A 21,697-nucleotide genomic window follows, 5' to 3' on the forward strand; every position below is an offset into this window, starting at 1 on the left:
CATGTATTTAATTCAAGAAATATTTATTGAGGTGCTGGGGCTAAGATCTCTTAGGTCACTGAGCTTGAATTCTAATGGGGAGAGACAGACCATTCTAAAGATACGAAGAAAATAAGATGAGGAAAAGTGGAGAGTAGTGAGGATGAGATGGGAAGGGAGCTTTGTTCCAGTTAGGGTGATCAGGAAAGTTCTTTCAGAGGACAGGAAAGATGAGAGGACATCTGCAGGGCGATTGGGTAGAGATCGGTGGCAGAGCCTTCCAGGCAGAGAGGACTGCAGATGCAAATGTTCCTGATGGTTTTAGGGTGTCCAGGATTTTTTTTTCCTCTGAGACAAGGTCTTGCTGTGTTATCCAGGCTGGAGTTCTGTGGTACAATCATAGCTTGCTGAAGCCTCCAACTCCTAGGCTCAAACTTTCCTCACGGCTCAGCCTCCCAAGTAACTAGGACTAAAGGTACATGTTACTATGCCCAATTTCTAAATTTTTTTTGCCTAGAGAAGGGGCCTTGCTGTGATGTCCAGGCTGGTCTTGAACTCCTAGCCTCAAGCAATCCTCTGTGTTCAAGGAAGAAAAAGAGGGAAGTGCAACTGGAGCTCTGTGACAGGGGTAGCGTGGCGGTGTGAGAGGTCAGGGTGGCCTGATGCAGCGCTGGGCATGCAGAGGGTCAGGGGTTTCACCTTTCTGGGGACACTGCTCTGTACAGAATGGGTGACGTGGAGCTGGATTCTCAGGGCTATAATGAGGTGGGGGTCCTGGGAGGCTCGGGTTGGAGACAAGGACGAATAATGATAAAGACAAATAATGTTTAGTTGTCTCTCATCGTGTTCCTGGCACAGTCCCATTTAAACCTTATGATCCATTTTTACTCCCTTTATAATAGGGTAAATGGAGAGTCAGCAGTCAGCGATCACTTTTGGGGCTTGCTGACCTTGAGGTACCAGAGGGGGTATGTAGATGGAGATGTAAAAGTAAACCATTGGAATCCCAAAGGTGCACATATTTGGCACATAGCAAGTAAGTGTTGAATGAAATGAGGTGAGATTTACATTTTGAAGTGAATCCTCCATGAAAGGGTAGATGAGCGTCTGTTTTGCAGCTTCCGGGGCACCGAGGTTGCTGAAGTGTTAATTAAAATCTGCTCTACTTTTTATGGTAATGTGTAGGGTGTCTGTCTTTTTGGTCAATGAGTCTCTGAACTCCATCCTATATTTAGACAGAGCCTTTCCCACCTTTATTACTTTTTATTTCAAATTAATATGAGGGTACAAATTTTTAGGTTTCATTGTTCTCACTTCGGGGGTAAAGTTTCAGTTGTAAAAGAGCCCCTTACTTACGGGGTGTGTTATACACCCTCACAGTATGCACATTAGGTGACATCCTGCCACATGGCCTCCCTCTTTATGCCAACTGACCTTCCCCCTCCCCTCTTCCCCTTGCCTCCCCCCTCTGCTCCCGTATTAGACTATGTTTGTGTTTTATTGTGTATACAAGCATGCAATTGTTTATGTATTGGTTTGATATTAGTATTGAGTACATCAGCTATTTATTTTTCCATTCTTGCAATACTTTACTAAGAAGAATGTGTTTCATCTTCATCCAGATAAATATAAAAGATGTAAAGTTTCCATTTTTTAATGGTTGAATAGTATTCCATGGTATCCATATACCACAGTTTGTTGATCCATTCATGGGTTGTTAGGAACTTAGGTTGCTTCCACAACTTGGCAATTATGAATTGAGCCATATAACATTCTGGTGCAAATGTCTTTGTGGTAAAATGATTTTTGTTCTTCTGGGTAGATACCTAGTAATGAGATTGCAGGATCAAATGGAAGGTCTACTTTTATATCTTTGAGGATTCTCCATACTTCTCTCCAAAAAGGCTGTATTAGTTTGCAATCCCACCAGCAGTGTAGAAGGGTTTCCTTCTCTCCACATTCATGCCAGCATCTGTCCACCTTTATTATGCAAAAATCATCTCCCACCAAAGTCATAGGCTCCAGACCCTGAGAACCAGAGACACCTACCTGAGCTTTTTTCTGAAGCCGGGACATGTAGAGTCTATTTTGGAGGCATCATCAGAGGACTGGAATTGATGGCCAGAAGCTACAGGGACAGAAGTTCTAGGGCAGAGGTAAGGAACCAGGCTCGGCTGTCCTGGTGGTGCCAGCTGCATCTGGTCTGAGCTCCTCTGGTCTATTCAAGTCCTCTCATTTTGACTTTAAAAAATGTTGGCTTTATTAAAAAATTGCCCAGTTCATTTAAATGATCATATTTATTGTTCAGAGTTAAACATGGTACTCTCATAATTATTTAGTCTCCACTGTGTCTGTGGTTACATGCCTTTTCTTATTGCTAATACTGTTTGTGTTTGATCTCCTTTTTTTCTCTTGGCCTGATTGAGGGAGGTTTGTCTGCTTTATTTTATATTTTTAAAAATAATCAACTGTGTATTTTACTTCTCTATTATGTAACTTCCTCTTTTATTTCTTTACTATTGGGGTTTACATTTTTTCCTATTTATTTTGGCTTAAATTTTATTATTATTGTGCTATATCCTTGTGTCAAGTGCTTAATTCATTTATTATTTTGTCTTCTAAAAAAATTCAGTGAATTCTGTAAGCTTTCCTCTGCATACTATGTTTACCAACCTCCAAAAGGTTTCCATCTGGGGTACCTCAATTGTAATTCAATTTCAATTTTGTTATTTTGTTTTCTATGGTTAGCTCAAGATTTATTTGAATGTTCCACTGCTTAGAGTTGTTGGCTCTGCCTTTGTTATCAGTGTCTAGTTTTATTACATTTTGGTTAGAGAAAGTAGTATGAAGTATGAACGTAGTATGCACTTGAGAAAATGTTTTATTTTTTTTTTTTCTTTGTAGAGACAGAGTCTCACCTTACCGCCTTCAGTAGAGTGCCATGATGTACACAGGACTCACAGCAACCTCTAGCTCTTGGGCTTCCACGATTCTCCTGCCTCAGCCTCCCAAGCAGCTGGGATTGCAGGTGCCCGCCACAACGCCCGGCTATTTTTTGGTTGCAGTTCAGCCGGGGCTGGGTTTGAACCTGCACACCCTCGGTATATGGGGCTGGCGCCTTACTCACTGAGCCACAGGCTGTTTTTCAGCCTCAAACATAATCAACTTTTCACAGTGTTGCTAAGCTATGTAATGGAATAAATATCTGTTGCAACATAATAACATACACATACAACCTTCTCATATTGCCACGTGCATAACGTTCATGTATTACATCTCGTCTGCTGGTTAGTTGTGTTAGCTGAGTCCTGGAGTCAACTCAATGCAAGTTTCTTGAGGCAAGACTAGTCCATTTCATCCTCAGCTTTGCCCCGCCTACTTATAGGACCTGGATCATGCAGAAATGAAATGAATCTGTGTTGAATAAAGTTGGAATAGACTCTTCTTGTTCCTGTCATGTAGCTTTGTTAAATTTGCCTTTATTTAAGATATATTTTAGTAGGGTACTTTCGGAGTTTTTGGGTGCCTAAAGATTTGTGATATTATGCTTCGGTATTCATTTTGAGAATACTTACTAAATGCTTTGTATGTGCCAGGAGCTGTGCTAAGCATTAGCAATGCAATGGCAAATAAAACCCCCCCATAAGCTTCCTGCATTTTATGAGTCATACATTATGTTATGGAGACAAAAAACAATTAAGCAGATAAACAAATACTAATTTAAAAGAATTCTGATTGGTGCTAAGAAGGAAACAAACGACCAGCCAGTTAAAGGTACTGAGCAGGGATAGTCAGGAAGTCTTCCCTGCAGGGGGGACACTGAAGCTCAGGCCCAAGGACTGGGATGAAGAACTGGGGAACAGGCATGTGGGCAAATAGAACCATTCCTCTGATTAACACAGAGCCCCTTCTCTCTCACTAATGTTTCACCTTGAGTTCTACACTGACAATAATGATGTTTCTATTTTCTCTTCATCAATATAGTACTTATATAATGCATATAGTGATCTATACAGTTATGCAATTCACACCATTAGGTATCACGGTGTGATACCTAATTAGGTCTAATTTTATTTGTCAACTGGACTGGACGTAGATGCCCAGATAGCTGGGAGGACATGACATGTTGTTGTTTGAGGTGGTTCCAGAAGAGATTAGCATTCAAATGAGTGGAATGAAAAAAGAAGATCCACCCTCATCCAATTAGCTTAAAAAAAACAAAAATACTAAGAAAAGCAAATCTGCTATATCAGCTTGAGCTAAGATTATCCATTCTCTCTTGTCCTTAGACACCGGTGTCCCTCATTCTCAGGTTTTTGGACTCAGACTGGGAGTTAGACCATAAATCTTTGCCTTGTCCCTGACCTCAGGTCTTTAGACTGAGACCAAATCATGCCTCTGGCTTTTCTGGGTCTCCAGCTTGCAGACAGCAGATTGTGGGACTTCTCAGCCTCCATACTGTGTGAGCCAGTTCCTATATAAGTTTCCTCCTACGTACAGTTGTCTGTTGGAATATGTGGGGGGCCGGTTCCAGGACCCACGAGTATACCAAAACCCAAGCATACTCAAGTCCCAAAGCTGGACCCGTGGAAACCGCATATACAAAAAGCCAGCCCTCTACGTGCATGGGTTTGAATTTACATCCCAAGAATTCTGAATTAATGATCCACTTTTGCTTGAAAAAATCTGTATGTAAGTGGACCCATTCAGTTTAAATTTGTGAAGTTTAAGGGTCAGCTGTGTATCGATGTGGACCCATATGTAGCCTGTTGGCCTTGTTTCTCTGGAGTACCCTAATGTAAGTGTCAATTTTTTATATCATTTTTGTTTGTCTTACAAGCAAAATAATCTCGGATTTCCCCCAATCTGTAAATTTTTGTTCTGCAGTCAGGCAATTTCATCCATTCCCACTTGTATTAATAATCTCTGATAAATTTGGTCTCATTCCTGACATTTTTCTAGATAATTTTTGTATTATCCTTTAGTTTTTACCATTGCTCAGCCTTTCTGGTGAGCTTTACATTGGGGCATCATTTTATTTCTTGTCCTCAGGTGGCCTTTGAATGTCTCTGAGGATACTAACTACATCTTTTAAGTCCATTTACTTTTCCTCATGGGGAAATTATTTCACTGGTCAGCTTGTTGTGCTTCCTTTAACAGTCAGCTTTCCTCAAATTTGGGTATCTATTATTCACACGCAGAAGGACAGTCCTGGTGTGGACTTGGGTGATGGTGTGCATGTGTGCCCAGTGTGAAGGACAGGGTTCCCTTCACCCTGCAGGCCGTCCCCTGCCTCACCCCCACCCAGGGCTGTGGGGGCTTGGTGAGGGTCAGAGTATCAGGAGTGCTGGCAGAAGATTTGTAAGGAGTGACAGGTGGATGGGACCCGTCCCATGGGACACAGTGAAGGTATTACTTGGGGCAGGTGCATCAGGGCAGGGAGATGTTATCAGAGTGCTTCAGTCTCTTTGGTTGGGACTGGTGCCTTCAGAGCCCTTCCCTGTTGACCCAGAGTGAGAAATTCCCTGATTCTCTGATTCCCTGATTCTCTGATGAGAATCTTTCTGATTTTATACTGTGAAGTATTTGCTATTGTTGTCATGTTTTTCAGTGATTTCAATGAGATCTGTGGAGGGAAGAGATCTGGGGAGGGAAGAGATATGTGGCTAGTTCTGGACCTGGGCACCCATGGAGGGTAGACATTGGGTATTTGGGACAAATATGGGAATCTCCCTTGGAGCAAGGACAGTGCTGGCAGAGCTGGCGCTACTCAAACAAGCGTGCAGTGATGGCAGAGATTCAGTGAGCTATCAGGGGTCTCAGCATGAGTGCAGGGCAGGCTGGAGCCTTTCCAGAGCTGGGCTAGGCTGGGAGAGGATTGCAGGATGGGAGGAGCCCACCGTGCACAGGAGCATGTACCTAGAAGGAGGAGAAGGGTGATGGGCTCTTGTCCCCCTGCAGTGCAGGGGGAACTGCAACCCAGGGGCACTGCTGGGCAGTGGTTAGTGCTGACAGGGTGCACCCCAGCTCTGGAGCTGTGGCAATTCAGGGCCCAGCGGGATGGCCCAGCTGAGTTTTCTGTCTGGGGCCACAGGTGGCATTGATGGGGTCAGAGAGGAAAGAGAAAGGAGCACATTTAGAGAAAAGATTCTGTGTTGAGTTGGGGGCATGTAGAATTTGAGGGCTGGTGGGACCCATTGGAGATGTCCAGAAGACAAGTGGGGCCCTCCAAGTAAGTTCTGGGAATGTAGGGCTCTGGAACCTTGAATAGCAGCCAGGAGTAGGGCCTTTGCATGAGGGATGGCTGTGGTGGTGGTGATCTCCAGGTTAAAACAAAGGAAGCAAGCCAAAGAAAAGTCACGGTCATGGTGAGTGCAGTAAAGATCCACAGCATCCTTGGAGTATTTCTTTATAAAGGGCACTTTCTTTTCTGAGCAATGAGAATCTCAGCATTTTATTAGTAGTGTTTAAAATAAATGACTGACAGGGAATTCTGGCCCAACCTGAGAGCCTGCTAATGGGCCAGCCTCCTCGCCCACCTTTCTGAATTGCTTGTTGCACAATTGGGCCATTCACTCTGCTTTGGGCATTCCATGTGCTTCCTCTCTTCTACGTTGGATCTATTTTCTGGGAAAACAATTCATTTCTCAGGACTTCAGTTTTATGTATTGTTGATCTATTGCTTTATTTCTCTCATCATTTTCCCACAGTCAATAGTTTGTACTACCTCCAACTCAAAATGACCTAACAAGATACCAAAGCAGAAGGAAATTCAGGCAGAACAGAGAACACCAGCCGCTTCCCGTGGAGGAAGGGAGGAGGACAGATAGTCATCCTACTTGCTTGGAAGGACATGTGGTCTAAACAGCTATTGACTTTGTGTTCACTTTTAAACTAGTTGTATTGGCCTTCTGTTTTTTATTAAACTCTAAATCTCTTTACCACGTTGACAGGGAACACATTTCTTCTCCTTGAGTTTGTGCATCTGAAGGCCATAGGTGGACAAGAGTACAAGCATCAGTGGAAAATGGCTTTTCTGGGATATCAGGTTTGGTCTTTGCTCTGTGATGAGCAATAAATCTGGATTCTGCCGTGCTTAATTAAGGTAATTTTCTTAGCTCCAGATGTGGAGATGAGATTCAGTTTTGTTGTGCTTAAATGAACATGTCCTTCCAAATGTGTGTCACCAGAATGGAATTTGACCACAGAGGGGCATGTGACGAGCCTGGGTGGCCTCCAGGGAGAAGAACTGTGGAGCAATGAGTTCCATCCCCTTCTCCCACTCCTGTGGATTTCTCCATTGGGTGGATATGTGCTGCAAGGTAATGATTTCTCATTATAGAGATGTCAGATGGCAAGGGCGGAGGACAGAAGTGTGAGAAATTGAGTCAATGGAGGGGACAGATTATGGGATAATGTTTTCTCACTACGGACAGTGTCACCGAATAAAGATTTTGATCCCAAGAAAGATTAAGGATCTATGTTCTTGCTCTTTTGCAAATTAATTGATAAATATTAAGGGAACTACCTAGTATGTCCTTACCCGTCTGTGATGGTTGATTTTACATGGTGACTTGACTGGAGTAGGGGATACTCAGAGAGCTGGTGACAGACACGTCCATGTTGGGTGTGTCTGTGAGGATGTTTCTAGAGGAGAGATTAGCATTTGGATCAGCAGACTGAATAAAAAAGTTTCATCCTCACCCTGTCAATGGCCACCATCTGATCTGTTGAGGGCCTGAATAGAACACAAAGGCAGAGAAAGGGCAAATTGTCTTTCCCCTTCTTGAGCCAGGACACCCTTTTCTTGCTTTTAGATATCAGCACTCCTAGTCCTCAGGCCTTCAGACTTGGGCTTGGATCTATAGCATCAGCTTCCACTATTCTCAGGCTTCCAGGTTTGGGCTGGGCAGCTCTCCTGGACCTCCAGCTTGTATATGGCAGATTGTGGGACTTCTTAGCCTTCACAGTCATGTGAGCCAATTCCCATAATACTTCTCTTTCTCTCTGTATCTATGTGTGTGCGTGTACACACACACACACACACACACCCCTACCTATCTATATAGCTCGGTTTCTCTGGAGAATGCTGACTATTCAGTTACTGCAGCAATATCATCAGCAAGTGAACTTGGAGAACCCTAGGACACAAGAGAGCACGTCAGACATGCCTGAATTTCTTCCCTAGGTTTCTTGTCTGCTCATGTTTAACTGCATCCAGAAAAAGGACATGTGTCTTCACCAAGGGAAGAGAATTCAGGCCGCTGAAAGTGTCTTGGTTTATACTATTTTGATCAGTTCCTTTTCTCAAAGTCTTTCTCCTTTTATTCTATTTCATTCTTTTAGGGCATGTTTTTCAAACTTTTTTTAATTTCCCGGCATACTTGAACCTATAGTTAAATTTCTGTGGCACCGTAAATTCTGTCAATAAGAAAAAGTAAAAAAAAAAGAATATACTTAGTGTGCTTTGAACTTCTTTTGAAAATAATTTAATTGATGATCTTTAAAAGTTTTTGCGGCACACCTAGGGTCCTCTCATGGCACACCCGTGAGCTGCAGCACACCGGTTGAAAAGCATTGTCCGAGAGGAGCACGAAACAAGCGGAATTCAGCCCCTGCATCACTTTTGTTTATTCTTCTGTTCTGTTGTCAAACTCTGGGCTTCACCTTGGGTGGAAACTACAACTCTAGCTCTTGCTTCCTGCTCTCCCAACTGGCTTATGACAGCCAGACCTTGCCAGGATGAGTGCCTCCACCAGACTGGCCGTATCTACATGAGTCTGTGCAGTGTATGCTGAGGTCCCCACCTGCTGTGACCTCAGTCCAGGTAGCCTGGACTATTCAGAGATTCCAGGGCACATCTGAACGTGTGAGCACTGTACATACCGCCTACCACTGTGGATTTAGCATTTCATGGGTGCTCTCTTTACATGGCTAGGGGACCCAGGAAGTTATCTCTGCTCTATGTGAACTCAGTTGGCCTGGGAGCTATGCAGGGGACTGCAAGACAACAGTGGTAAGTGACAGAGGAGTGAGCTACGTGGCCCTGGAGTCAAAAGGAAGGATGATGTGCAGTGTTAGTGTGCTGTCCAAGATGGTCTTTGCTGTGCCTGGGTGCATTTTGCACATAGAAGGCCTAGCTGGTAAGACCACTGGCACTCTGACTTGCTAGATGACATGTGTCAGAAACCTCTTTAGTGTATCATGGAATGTTCCTGCTTCCCTGGAGGGTTCATTCATTCACGCAGTTGCTAACGGGAAGTCAACTGTGAGCTAGATGGGGCTACCCCAGGGTCCAAGGTGGTCTAGATTCCTGCTTTGTAATCAGGTGGGACTCAGCACAACCAAACACACACGTTGAGTAACTGTAGTCAGGCCTTGGAGACCATCAATAAAAATATAGGATGGACAAGACAAGGTGGTTGAAGAAAGCCTCAAGGCAAGGGAACATCTGAGCTGAGACTGATGGCAGCAAAGAGCTGAGCATAGTCTGAGGTCATGTGAGCAGCGGTCATGGGCTGGACATGCTGCTGGGTGCCAGGGAAGGGCATGCTGGGGAGGAGCAGGGAATAGCAGTGTCTGGACCCGCTACATTTGTGACTGTTTCCTGTTATTTAAGGAGTCCAGCAGCATTCTTTATTGGTTAGCACTTAGTTAAGCAAATAAAGGTTTGGAATGCCCAGTTAAATTTGAATTTCAGATAAACAATATTTTTTAAAGTAAACATTATAGAAAGGAAAATATTAAAATTCTCTGTTGTGGAACTATATAATAGAAAAAGGGAGAGAGAGAGAAGTCACAGACGCCATCTCTAGAAGGAGGTGACTCGGTAGAAACCCCTGGGTTGGCTGCCTCCCCTCAGCTTGCAGAGAGACCAGTATATCCCATGGCCAGTGATGGACCCAGTCCGAGGTATAGGCAGGTGGGTTGGGAAGAGTATGGATAACTGAGTCTGTTTCTTCCCCTCTTCATGAGACACTATAGAAATGAATGGTGGGGGCTTCCAGACCTTCCCTGGAGCCAACGTGGCTGGGGGACAGTGTAACATAACAGCCATTTAGAGCCAGGTTACTGATCTGAGGTCAGGCTGAGCTATATACCAGCGTGGCCCCAGCTTGCTGTGGGCGAGTCACTGAATTGATGATAGCAATCCCTTGTTAAATCTAAGACAGATAAGAGAAAGCTTTAACTCCTAAGGATGTTAACAAGGATTAAACGAGTTAATGTAGGAAAACGTTATGAATAATTAAATTCCAGGACCACATAAGTACTTTTTGAAAAAATTCCTAAGAAAATATAGCATCTCTGTGTTTGCTTCTTTGACCAGAATGTATTACAGATGACTTCAGACAAGGCATCACATTTGAGGTGGAGCCATGGCTATCAAAATGGCTGTCCAGACCACAAAGCTAATTTATCTCAATCATAACAGCAGCAAATTCCTGCTATTGTAATGAATCACAGCGTGCGTGCACACAGATGTAGGGGGCTGGAATTCAGAGCACCGGGCGTTCAGCGAGGGTAACGAAAAGCAGACACTTGGTGCCCTTATAATGTGTGCAGCAACCAAATCTGCAGCTGGGGTACACAAAACAGGCCATAATGAAATCCAGTTTTTTAATGGAATATTTTCCCTAAATGATAAGGTAGTGCATATGGTTCTTTTCCCATTGTGTAGCAATTCCTTCCAAAGCAAACACTTTAAAGATTTTTAACTGAGATTGGAAAAGTAAAATTTGCCTCAGTATAAAAATGTTGAGGCCATCTGCTAGAAAATCACAGCTCTTCAGTAGAAAACACACAGAGCTGTGTTGCTCAAACTAATTTAATCATAAAATACCATTTCCTGGATCTGAAAGGAAACACTTCTGCTTGGCCACTAGAGCTTTCTGGAGAAAGGCACGTATGGTGTATTAGTAATTTTGGATTTCAAAGAGAAAACGAGCAGGGATTTTGGAAAACCAAAGTTGAAGGGATCACCATGTTAATTCTTTGCAGATCATTTTGATAGGAAAGATTTTGTTAAAACAACTTTGACAGAATTTGAGAAACGTGAGTGTCCGTTTGAAGGAAAATAGTTGAATAATTGTTTTGTTTGCATTTTATTATGCACAGATTTAATAATTAAGAGCTTTTCTGTACTATGAGAGCAAAACCCAAACAGCCCCCATGTAATGACAGAGATTCAGGAGTTAAATCAGCACACACAAGTGGCATGATCATGTGATGACCACACATTTCCAAGTTTCTCTAGAAAGAATCTTTATAGATATAACACATAAATACATATGTGTGTATATACGATATGTTTTCCTCCCAGAAACTTTTCCAGAGTCATTGTCAGGTTAGTTTGCATAGTAAGTATGGCTACTGCTCCATTCATTGGCATAGGTTGACCATAACTTATTCCAATATTAATTGTTAGCTATTTTCTTAGATTTTTTTTTAATGTGTATAAGATAGTGCTTAGTGAACAAGCAGGGTTTTAAGCATGACATATCCTTATATTAAAGAGACTGTATGCCTATTTGTTAATTTAGTAATTTTAGTAGTAATTTAGAAAACTGTAATTTTAGTGTTACGTACAAAACGGTATTGAGTGAAGAAGTAGGTTTTTAGTAGGTTTTAGTAGGTTTATAGTAGCAAAAATAAACAACTTGTCTTCTAGATCTATTCGTTTTTCAGTAGCTGTAGACTTAAGTGCAAACTTTTAGCCCACAAGATGAGAAGAAAAGCCCTACGAGCAGGGCCAGAATATCCACAAGAGAATCTCCAAAGGGAAAGGGGCATGAATTTAATGGTAAATTTTAGCTCTTCAGACATAGATTCATACATATGTTAACAAAATCAGTTGTGTGCATTAACTGATAATGAGCATATTTTAAAAATAGGCTTTGGAATTGGAAATAAAGAAAAGAAGTTTCAACATTGTATCAAATATTGATTAACCTGAAGTAAGTTGAGCAATCTGGGTGAGCAAAGTCAGCCCAGCTCTTCAGATCACGTGCTTTCTTTACCCAAGTACTCATCGATCTGTTAACAGATCCTGATAACTACTCTGCCAAATTGCAAGACATGCTGAGTACCAGGGCCCAGAACTGGATCCAGGATTTTATTGCTATGGTCTTCTCTCTGGCTGTCATGTTCTATTTCTTCTTTGGTCTGCCTTTTTTTTTTTTTTTTTTTAATGTCCGATTTTCCAAGTATGAAAAAGGAGGGTGGGGTTGCGAGGACAGATGTCTCTGTTCCCATTGTGAAAATCAACATCAGTATTTCCTCCTCTGTTGACCAATCAATGCCTCATGTTTCTGGAAATTCTGCAGCATTCCATTCAGATTTTAATCAGGATAAAGCCAACGTGTGTCCTCGGCATTCACTGTTGGAGCCAGCTCATAGTCGCACTCGTTCTGTTTACTGTTGGTCTTCTTCAGTACAGTTCATACATGTCCCTGGCCTTACTGTAGGGCTGAGCAGTGAAGGGTTCAGGACCATGGATCTGCTCCTCCAGGGACCAGGAGCTTCAGGTCTTCAGACTGTGGTTCCACAGGGCTGCTTTGTTCTCTATTGTGACTACACTCCCAACAGGCCCCCTACTCTAGGGCAGGAGACTGGGGCAGTTCCCTACTGCACAGACTCACTGTCCTTGGGGGATGTGGGCAATGCACCCCTCAGTACATGGGCTCTCAACTTCTGGTAAATTTCCCTCTAGGGAAGTTAATCCACAATGTCAATCCCACAGCAAGCTAAGGCTGGAGAAAAATCAACCTTCTGGAAAATCCAAGAATACATCTTAGGGGCCCTGGCTCTACCTTTATTTACATCTTGGATCACACAAGAGAACACTTTCCACTTTGGACTAGAACTCAAAGTGTTGGCCAATGGGTGTATTTTCCAAAACCGTCCCAGTGGGTTCACTGTACAAATTAAGATTCTGAGACTCAAGGGAGGATGTGACTGAGGAAAACTATTATTTTAGTGTTATGTATGAAATAGTATTGAGTGAAGCAGGTTTTTAATAGGTGACTTATACATAATAGCAAAAATAAACAACTTGTCTTCTAGATCTATTCCAGTTTTTCAGTAGCTGTAGACTTAGGAGCAAACTTTTAGCCCACAGGATGAGAAGAAAAGCAAGCCTTAAGAGTAGGGGCAGAGATATCTGCAAGAGAATCTCCAAAGGGAAAGGGGCATTATTGCAGCTTTTTTTACTGCATATAAATAGGAAGTATGAACCAATTTACACACCTCAGCAGTGTAGGGGAAAAACCATCCCCCTGAACTACCACCCACAGGAGGACTAGCCCATGGCTGTTGATGAGTTTGTTAAGCTAGCCAGTGATGCCATCTCGGTGTGCTTTTTAAATATTTGCTGACTTTAGGACACGTGAAACTGTTCTCTTGTTTTTCCCTTTACACAAGCTATCTGTATGCTTTTCTCCCCCCACCAAACTTTCTGCTTCTATCTTTTGCCCATTTAGAAGGAATATTCTATTTTTTCTTATAAACTTAAATGATTTTAAATTTAATGATAATGTTAAGATTTTTCTGACATGTACTTTAGAAATATTTTCCCCAGTTCATTATGTGTATTTGAATGTTTTTCTATTTTTTTTTTAAATATAGATCTTTTCTTAAATTCAAGATGGTTTTAGCTCTTAGTCATTTTCCTTTGGGTTTCTGTGGTAAACATGCTGGGGTTGCTCTAAGTTGGCAACCTTACCTCCTGTAATGGGAAAGCTCTTTAAAGGCAGAGTTTGCCCATTTCCACAAGTATGGTGTTGCTTTGGGGCCTAAGATTCTATCCCTGGCGTCATTACTTCTCTTTACATTTAACTCTCTTATGAACCATTTTAAATATATGCAGAAGTAAAACAAGTAATATAATGAAACCTCACTTATTCATCTCCTAGCTTCAAAAATTACCAGTGTTTAGCCATTCTTATTTCATTTAACCTCTTCCCCCCACCTGGAGTATTTTGAAACAAATTCTAGATATCATATTTTACCCCTAAACACCTCAGTATATATCTCTAAGAGAAAATGTATTTTTAAAAGCACGATCATTGTATTATTTTTATATCTTATGCAACAATGAGTAGTACTCCAGTACTCCACATTAAAATATACATAAAAATTGTCCTCTTGTAGGTTCTTTGCTGAACTTAGGATACAGACAGGTGCACATTAGGTCTCTTTTAATATGTACTACTTCTCTCTCTTTTTAAAAAAGGTATCTATTTATTTGTTAAAGAAACGGTATCATGGGTCATTGTTCCGTAGAGGGTATTGTCTCCTGGATTTAGCTATCTTCTCATTGGAGAACTTTTTTTTTTTTTTAATTTTCCATGCTTTTTGCAAACTTGTGGTCATATCCAAGTCTTCATTAAACTCAGATTTTTTTTTTTTGGCAAGAATACTTTATATGAATAATATGTACTTCCTGTTAACATCATATGGGGAAGCAATAATGTCTGTTCTTCTTGCATTTAAGGCCCTTACGATTGCTTGGTGAGTCCAGGTGTTGTGGATGTAGGAATCGCCAATCCCCTACATTGACAATTGCCTCCAGGATTCAGAGCTGATGGACTTGATGGTGAAGAATACTGGGTCAAAGTCAGACACTCTTCTGTTCAAGTATTGGTTCTGCGAGTTACTTGTCATGCCTAGGTAGGTTTCTAAAGCTCTTAGACTCTTTAGGACTGACTCAGCTTCCAGGAGTGGCTAATCCATTTTGTGTGTGGGACTGTTGTTTGAGTGGGGTGAGTTCTGCAAGCTGGGCTTTAGCACAGGCTCGGGAGAGTGGTAGTGGAGATTTACTGGTGCTGGTTTCAAGCAGATGGAATTTGTTTAGATGACCTTAAAGGTCTTTTAAAATCTGATGTCCTAGGATGAAATTATGAATTATCAGACAGCTCCCATAGCTGGGTTGCCACGTGTTAAGACTAAATCTTGATACATGGATAGAAGAGCTCATTGTTCAGTTGTAATAGCTCAATAGAGATGACAATTGCTCCGTATCTGGGTCCTGTGGGCAGAGCTGAGAGATCTGTAAATTCACTTTCAGTTTTCAATGAATGTGAATTTACTCACTTTTCCCTTTGTCCTGGTTTATAACAACTTGCCAAGTATGTCACAAAGATGAAGATAGATTATAATGACTACATTTGGGTAATTCATTTACTTTACTGAAATGAGTACTCAGTCATATTATAGGCAAGATTCCATCTGGTTCCAATCAGTGGCGAAGGGAGTGCCATGTCTGAACAGAGGGGCTGCGTCTGTGACTCTGCAGGAAGAACTGCAAGGATTATCCAAAGAATAATGGGGGAGTGGATGGTGCAGACCACCAGCTGGTCCAGCTTAGTCCAACCCTGATGAGTGACTCTACCTGCCATTGATTTGCTTCTGCATTCAATAAATACTGGGAACACTTACTATGTGCCAGGAACTGCTCTAGGTGCTTGGTATAGATCAGGGAGCAGGAGAAAGTTCCCTGCCCTCCTGGAGCTGGTGCATATTCTAATTGGGGGGAATTGGGGAGCAGCTCAGGAATACTGACATAACCCACAAATTATAGAGCAAATCAGAAAGTGATAGAAACCACAGTAAAGAAAGTATAGGCAGGGTGGTGCCTGTGGCTTAAGGAGTAGGGCACTGGCCCCATATGTCGGAGGTGGCGGGTTCAAGCCAGGCCCTGGCCAAGAAAAACTGCAAAAAAAGAAAAAAAAAGTGTAGACAGACTGAGGGCTTTATTGTACCCTGGGAAGAATGTAGATTGTGATTTTAGGTGGGCCTGGCTGACAGACCCTACATGGCCAGTAAACGATTTGCTCAACACTTATCCTCTCCTTGGGTATAATTGCCAAGCTCAGAAGATCCACTGCTGCCCAACCTGGCTTCCCTGGGTGCCAAATCATGGTTCTTCCCCCTCACTCCCCACTGCCTCCTCTCTATGTCCTGCAGCTGGGGCCTGCCCCAACCCCTAACTCTTGGTCTTTGTCAGGCTGTGATCTCTGTGTTGGCTCTTCCTAGGGCTCACTGTGCTTCATCCTTAAAGGTACCTTCCCATGCTCCCCCAGCCCTATGAGCACTAAAAGACTTCCTGACCCACTTTACCATGACAATATTGCTTCCAGAGAAGACTTTTCTGGGTGTTTTGGCAATTCTGGAGGAGAATTACATCATCATCACCATCATCACCATCACCACCATAACCATAATCACTATCGCCATCACCATCACCACCATCACCACCATAACCATAATCACCAACACCACCATCACCACCATCACCGCCATCACCATCATTACCATCACCACCATTACTATCATCACCATCACCACCATAACTATCACCATAACCACCATACTGTCAGTACTACTACCATCACCATTGTCTACTACCATACTGTCAGTACTACTACCATCACCATTGTCACCATCACCACCATAACCATCATTACCATCACTGTTATCATCATTACCATTATCACAATCACCATCATCATCATCCACAAAATTCCTATCACAGAGTTGCATGTAGCCCACATGTGGCTTGGATCAGGAGCTCTCCTGAGTCTGGCCTGCTGGGCTGGGCTGGCTTGAGTTTTGTTTGCCACAGGAAGACAACTGTGTGCGAGCCCTTGTTGAACCTGCTTTCCCTCTTTAGAAAGAGAATGTTCTAAATGAGTCATGCCTCATGCGATTGCTGGAGCCAGAGAGCTTTGGCTCCCATGCTGTTTACTGTAGCTCAGACTTTGTCCTGTGAGTGTTCCTAGGAAATGACATGGACAGAAAATTGTCATTGTTTTGCTTTAAAAAACTGGGGGCCTGGAAATAAGCCAATCCTGAGTAGAAGGGAGTGCCTGTCCACTGGCCTGTTCAGTGTCAGGCAGAACCACCTGGGGCTCATATGCCTTTGATCCAGGTGAAGCCTGACTCCTTTGGAGGTTGACAGAGCAATTTCACTGCATTATCTTGGGTTGGGGTCCTCATTCTTATTCACAGGTGTGGCTTTGGGCTCAGAGCTGGTAGTCTGGGAGTTGCTCCCTCATCTCCCCCTTTGACATTCTGGCTCATTCTGTGCCAGATAGTATGGTGCTTATGCTTGTTCTATGTATTTTTTTTTTCATGCACTGTTTTCTGCTGGGACCTGAAGCAATGGCCACAGATGACATCTGGCCTCTGAATTGCTTCTCTCTCCTGTTTCCTTCCTGGATCACTGTCCTCAGTGGGTAAACTGTGGCTCAGTTCTGGGCCATCTCCCTTTGGACAAGGCTTCTCTTCTGACCACCTCCTTCAGGACCCAGGTGTCAGTGAACTGAGTTCAGCTAACATGGACGTTGAAATCTCCTAGAACTTTCTTCTCAGGTCCAGAAACACACAGCCAACTGCTTTCTTGAAGTTCTCATGTAGATGGCACCTCAGTCTTTATATAGTAAGAACAGAATAGGAATCTTGGCTCTAAGTCATTTCTTGTTCTTGTGCTCCTTACATTAGAATGTTGCCCATGACAATGATGTCTCCTCAGAACTGGCTGATTTTGTCTGCTGAGGTGTTCTCAGACACATCCACTTTTATTCACAGCAAGCATCTTGGTTGGTGCTGCAGCCCAAATGCCTTCTCTGCGTTGGCTCCTGTTAACTCACAGTCCTTCCTCTCTCTGCACTCCATCTGGCTGGAGTGGTCTTTTCCAGAGTTGCATCATGCACTACCCCGCTGAAAACCCTTCAATGTCTTCCCTCTTGCCCAAGAACAAAGACTAGATCCTCACATGGACGGCAGCCCTCCCCAGTCTGGCTCTGGCCTCTCTTTGAGGTAGTGCTCCCATGACCTCTGTTCACAATTGGGCACTCCCCACTGCTTCTTGGGTTTCTGCATGCTACCATTTGCCCTCAGGAGCTCCCATCCCCCAGAGCTTGTTGGAAGGGGCAGGAGCATGCAAGCTGGATATCATGTACGTCTGTCTCTCTATGGTACCCCCTACAGCTGTCTTTTTTTGTTTATTTTTGTGATTATTTGGCCAATGAGAGTCTTCCTAGTGCTGTGGGATCATGCCTCTTTCTCCTCAACCACTGGTTGGGAGAAGAAAATTCCCTTCTTCCAATACAGCTTTGACATCACTTAGACAGTACTTGGAGGTCTTCTGCATAGACTTATGCACTGGGCTTATGTAGAAAATGAGGGTAGGGTGACTTAAGGTTCATTCTAAGTCAGGTAGAAAATCTGATGCTTCTGGTCATGGGCCAGCAAGACTCAGTGCCTTTAGTTCCTTAGAGTGTCCTAATTTGGCTACAGTTTTATGTCTGCTAAAACCCCCCAAGGGAAAGAGGCCAGGCTAGAGTGAGGGTGACTCATCTGGGTCCTCATTGTGCATGATTGCCCAAGGAATATGTGCAATTCTGTTATCCTCAGGGTGACTTCAGTGCCCTTAGGAATGGGAGAGAATTCCTGTGTTTGTCATGAGGACAGCCCTGGCTGCCTTCTGACCTGCCCCACCCTTCTGTATGTCTCTGTGGCTTTCTTATTTGAGGCCCCTCAGTCTTGGGGGGACCCACTCACAACTTCTTCCTGCAGATCCTGTTCTGTTCTGCACCCGTGCCTGGCCCCAGACCTTCCCCTCCTACATGGTGGGTAGGATTCCTCCCCTGACCCATCAGGGCCTCTCCTCAGGAGGCAATTACTGCCTGGCTGGTGAAAACATATAAGGAGACTTGAAGAGGTATCACGTTACATCCTTCATATTTTACCAGCAATAAATCCAGCCCTTTCCTCTCGGGTGGACTCTCAACTCTATAAATTAGGAGTCTATTTCTAAGGAGGAAGACTTCATAGTCCCCAAGATTCCCTATGACCTGCTCATATTTCAAGGGCCGTACCAGGGTTGAACTAAAACACCAGGGATTTTCTGAATCACAGGAAGCCATGCTCAGAGAGATGAGGCTTTGGGGTCCAACCCCACCCACATCCCTCCTGCTTCTCCTGCCCTTCCTGCCAGCTCAGACTTCAGGTTCTCTTGGGTTTCTAGGGTTTCTATACTGTGCTCTGGCCATGGTTATCGGAACCTATACCAGCCCTGGATTCTGCTTTGCTTTGCAGTTGTGTCTCTCCCAGTCTTTCCTCAGATCCCCTGCACACGGCCTGGCAGGGCTTGCTAAGGGTATAGCTTCCCCATATATGGAAGCAGAATCTCTGGGGTAGAGGCCTAGAAATCTGCATTTTTATCTCTTCCAGCTGATTCTTTTTATCTTTTTTTTGAGATAGAGTCTCACTATGTCACCCTCAGTAGAGTGCTATGGCGTCACAGCTCACAGCAACCTCAAACTCTTGGGCTTAAGTGATTCTCTTGCCTCAGCCACCCAAGTAGCTGGGACTCACATGCCCGCCACAATGCCTGGCTATTTTTTTCTTGCAGCTATTGTTATTTTAGCTGGCCCTGGGATGGGCTCGTACCCACCAGCCTTGGTGTATATGGCCGGTGCCCTACCGATTGATCTACGGGCACTGCCCTCTTCCAGCTAATTCTTATATTTAAGAAGGTTGTTCTACATGCTAAATTTCTGGGATCTGAGTTTCATTTCAAAAAATCCCTGGCCTTTGCTTGTTTCTGATTTCAAACTCCCAATCTGTGGGTGCTGCTCATTACTTCTCTATTAAATAGTCCTCAGCGCAGCCAGAGAGGAGCCCATCTCCTGCCCCTCTGTCCTTCTGGGTGCCCTCGCCAGCCTGGTCTAGGGAGTGCTGTGCTCCAGCTGCAGAGTACCCTGGGCTGGGGATGGGGTGAGGATGGCCCTGCCCCTTGGTGTCTTGGTGTTACTGGACAGAAATTTTCTAGGGTATTTCATAAATGTGCACAGCCAAATAGAGAAATAAATGTTGTTTGGCAGGTGGCTAAAGTCCTAGAGGGAAGAGACTGGGATGCCCACATGAGGCTGTAGGGGAGGTGTCAGAGGTGAGTGTCCAGAAGAAGGAAGGGGCAGGAAAGGTGGACAAGTGTGGTTAGCACTGAGAGTGTATCTGATCCAGAGTCTGGGCCAGCACCTGGGCAGAGTGGCCCCTTAGGGCCCTGTCTGGACAGCATCCACAAGTCTGCACCCACCACTACCCTGCCTCTGTCTCAGGCGTCAGGCTGGAAGCAGACAGTGCTGCATCCCGGTGCTTGGAGGGCCCATCTTGCTGCATTTCAGACAGGTTGACCAGGCAGATGTTTGGCACACACTTTCCCTTTTGTCCTGTTCATTCAGTCAGGGGACCATGATGTCCTAAGTAAGCTAGGCAGAGACTCCAGGCCATGATCAGCCATTCTCATGTCTCTCCTCGGACTTGGCAGTCTCCGAGCAGCCCTCTGCAAGGTGTGGACAATAGTTTGTCCTCCTGGGGGAGGCTTCATTATGAGCCTGTCTCCTTGTTGACTATAGAGCTTGGGCAGTAGCCCTGGAGTGGGAGCACTGACACCTGGGGTCAGGAAGGTGACTTCTGTTGGGGCCTTCCCATTTGACAACACAGACTTAACCTATTTTGTCGGTTCTGTGGATGGAGGGTTTGAGGTGTGGCGTTGTATAAGCGCACAAGCACATGGGCACAGGCCTCTGTCCTGGGTGCCAGGGTGGTAAGTGCAGAGGACAGAAGCCTGCCCAGGCCTGCAGTGATTAAAGACAGCAAGTCCTGCTCATCTCCAGAGTGTATTTCATGTGTGGGGGGAGGGAAGAAGATGTGGGGGTTCTCCCGGGTTCTGGTCCCAGCAGGAGCAATTGACTTGTGACTAGTGTTACTATCATGTGGGCTCTAGCACTCTCTTGCTGATTGCTGACATGCATGGGGGTAGGGATATGTGCTTGCCCAGTCACCTTCTATGCTCTGTAAGGATGAGGCCCTTGGCTGTCAAACTCTGGTGGGCATCAGAAGAGCCCGGGAGCTTTGTGAGGTCTTAAGGTCTAGGTTCTGGCCCACTCTAAGGATCCTGTAGCTCTGTGGTCTTTATGATTCTCCCAGGTGACCTGGACTCATGTCGAAGTCTGAGACATGTCTGGTGACATGTCTGTGGGAACAGGAACATTCCCTCTGTGAATAGAATTGCTCTCAGGCTGGCGGGAAGAGCAGTAGACTTCAGCTAAAATGTCTCTGTAAGGCCTGACAGAGGATTTTCCACCCCCAACTACCTGTTAAAATTATCTGAGGAGTTCAAAGAAATCAAGATGTCCAAGCTCTTCCCCATATATTCTGCTTTCCTTGGTCTGGGGTGGGAGCCAGGCCCCTGTCCTGCTAATGTTCACTAGGCCCTCCCCATGTACAGTTATGGCTGGTGAGGGCTCTCTGCCCAGGCAGACACCCTCACTTTATGTTGGTGTTAGAAGCCATCTTTGTTCACAGGTGATGCTTGGAAAGGCTATTTAGTACCTGGCTAACCCCACATTTTAAGATGAAGAACCAGAAATATTGGGAATGGTAACCATGCTTCACCCATAAACATTCTGAGGAAGAGTCCATTGTGGCAGGGATAAGGTATTTCTTAGGAGTTAGATTTTACTTTCACATAAATGTCTTTCTGCACTCACACACACATGCATGTTCACACACTGCCCATGATAGAGGTGGAGCCCGTCTTCAGTGAACGTGCAGACTCCCGCAGAGCCCTGTCAAGAAACGGAGAATGTAAAACTTCTTTAGAGACAGTGGTGGCAATGGTGGTGTTGGCTAGACTCAGTACCCTCTTACTGGG

General features: G+C 44.2%; 1 long non-coding RNA gene across 2 annotated transcripts in view; it reads left to right on the plus strand.

Moving 5' to 3' along the window:
- Window positions 1-506: 506 nt before the first annotated feature.
- The window catches only part of LOC128581630 (uncharacterized), a 31,098-nt gene continuing 9,907 nt past the window's right edge, over window positions 507-21,697 (plus strand). The window contains exon 1 of one of the 2 annotated variants that reach the window (XR_008378893.1): window positions 507-2,135. This is a non-coding gene — a long non-coding RNA (uncharacterized LOC128581630). Of the gene's footprint in view, window positions 2,136-14,522; window positions 14,647-21,697 lie in introns of those variants that run through there. The other variant, XR_008378892.1, reaches the window with a different exon arrangement.

This window comes from Nycticebus coucang, chromosome 3 (genome assembly GCF_027406575.1).
Source record: "Nycticebus coucang isolate mNycCou1 chromosome 3, mNycCou1.pri, whole genome shotgun sequence".
Classification (NCBI taxonomy): Eukaryota; Metazoa; Chordata; class Mammalia; order Primates; family Lorisidae; genus Nycticebus; species Nycticebus coucang.